The sequence below is a fragment of the Alosa pseudoharengus genome, unplaced genomic scaffold, assembly GCF_046254945.1.
Source record: "Alosa pseudoharengus isolate Yale_2024_CS ecotype anadromous, Long Island Sound unplaced genomic scaffold, YU_APseudo_1.1 YU_APseudo_1.1_scf_14, whole genome shotgun sequence".
Taxonomy (NCBI): domain Eukaryota; kingdom Metazoa; phylum Chordata; class Actinopteri; order Clupeiformes; family Clupeidae; genus Alosa; species Alosa pseudoharengus.
The window spans coordinates 12,558,719-12,561,218 of record NW_027468609.1 but is presented as its reverse complement, the minus strand read 5'-3'; positions in this window follow the sequence as shown (position 1 = coordinate 12,561,218).

The following is a 2,500-nucleotide window of genomic DNA, read 5'->3' as shown; positions in this document are numbered from 1 at the left end:
TTGCTGTCCATTACACACATTGTTACTGCTGCAATTCTACAGACATCCAGCAGGGGAAGCAAATATCCATGAGAACACTAGAAGAAGAGAAGGTTGCAGGGGGTTAGATGGGGTGGGATAAGGGGACTGGATATTGCTGCAATACTGCGAACATCCAACAGGTGCAAGGAGTTTTTAAGGCCTGTGTTCTGAGACATGTTTTCCTGATGTCTCCTTTCTGCCACTCTCCTCTTCTCTCCTCTCCTCTCCTCTCCTCTCTACTCCTTTCCTCTCATTCCATCTCAGAATGTCTCCAAATTCCTTTTGTTTTGTCTGCTGTAACACTCTTCTCTTCCCCTCTCATGTCCCTTTCTGCTGCTCTCCTGGTGTTGTCTCTTTTTTGTGACTTCCCCTCATTGTCCCTCTCTTCTATCTTATATTTTCTCCTCTCCCCTCCTTCTCTCCTCCCTTTTCGTCTCTTCTCTCCTTCCCTCCTTTCCTCTCCTCTTCTATCCTCTATTCTCTCCCCTCTCCTCTCTCCTCTTCATGTCAAATGAACGATGGCACGGTTGACGGCTGACAGGTCTGTTCTGTATCATTACTTCAGCGCTACTAAGTGTGCACCGTCCCTCAGCATGAGTGTGATGACAAGCCGAATCAAATCCAATTGGAGAAACAAATCCTCATTACTTAAAGTAACACAATGTAAGAAATGTAATTTTTTAGCGTACATTCTACCAGGAAGGATCTAATGCTACATCACTTATTTGCAAACTTCTCTGTGAATTAAACCTTTGAATTGTATTCCCACTCTCTTGGTCTTTCTGGGAAAACTGGCATTTACTCCCTTGGCATCCGTGTACTGGGTAGCCCACAGCATAATTGTTCAACAGGGTGCAGGGTTCAATAAAAGTCCATTGGTCTGCCCTGCATATTGGGAAATGCTGCTACAGGGGCGTCAAGTGCCTCCAAAAGTAATGGAAAAAGGTCACAATACACGCAAAGTTGCATTGCGCAATCCCAGACATTCCGGGGCAGACAGCGGGATTGCCAGAGACGCCATTCTCTAGTGTGAGTCAGCCAGCGCGCCACTGGCTTTGCTGTGTGTGTTTGCAAGGCAGGTCTCTCAGCTGTGTGGCAGTCAGCACGTAGGATCTGTACCGCCTGTTTAACTTTCCTGCCTGACTGTGGTGTGTCTGCAGTCGATAGTTACAAACAGTTGTTGGTTTAATCCAATGGAAAAACCTGCTTATCAATCTCCCCTGCTGTGTGTGTGTGTGTGTGTGTGTGTGTGTGTGTATGTTGATTAATACCCTATGCCAATAGGAGCTGCAGAGGGACATGGACAGTGTGTGTGTGTGTGTGTGTGTATGTACTGATGCCCTACCACCGTGAGCTGCAGAGGGACATAGACAGTGTGTGTGTGTGTGTGTGTGTGTGTGTGTGTGTGTGTGTTGCAGAGGGAGATGGACAGTGTGTGTGCGCAATCAAACAGTGGAAAGAGCTTTTCAGACTCCACATAAAACTCAATAGTTGAGCGTCATGATGACCGTGACCATCGATCTGCCAGGAAGTCACTGAGAGACCAGCACTACATGCTCATCACACACACACACACACACACACACACACACACACACACACACACACACACACACACACACACACACACACACACACACACACACACACACATGCACACACACACACACACACACACACACTGAGAGACCAGCAATATATGCTCAACACACACACACACACACACACACTCTCACACACACACTGAGAGACCAGCACTATATGTTCATCACACACACACACACACACACGCACACGCACATGGCTATTAAAACAAACACACACACATTTCACACACAGAGTTGAAATTACAACCATGGTTCATCATTTGTTATTTCACAAAAGTGGAGTGAGTAATGCAGTGGCAAATCAGCCTGAGCAACACTTCTTAGTGGTTCTAACTAACAAGCCACTGTAAGAGGGTAGCAGGACGTAACAGGCTGTAATCAATGGCATATTGGGACACACAATGCAATACTGTACACTTCTTTCACTCATAACTTAGTTCCTCATTCTCAACCAATGTGATGTATGACTTCTCCATCTCCCACTCAAACTAACGCTTTGGACTAAATTATGAGTTATTCTAAATTATTAAAATTGCGGATGTGGCATCACTGCGAAAGAAATGGTCGGCCAGTGAAATAGGTGAGCGCTGTGACTTCCCATTGATCTGGATGAAAATGTCCAGTAATTAAACGGGTCATTTTAATGCTTATTAATGTTTTAATGTTTATTAATGTTATTGTAATTTGCTTTGGACAAAAGCATCTGTTAAATACCATGACCAAAACATACTTTACTCACTGCACCTTACATTAGAGCATCTACATGGGCTACCACATTACATCATTAATGACGCTGTTGATGGTATCAATGGCGTAAGTTGCTGGTGGTTTGCAACAGTATTGAATCAGGTCAGAAGTTCAGCCACAATGCA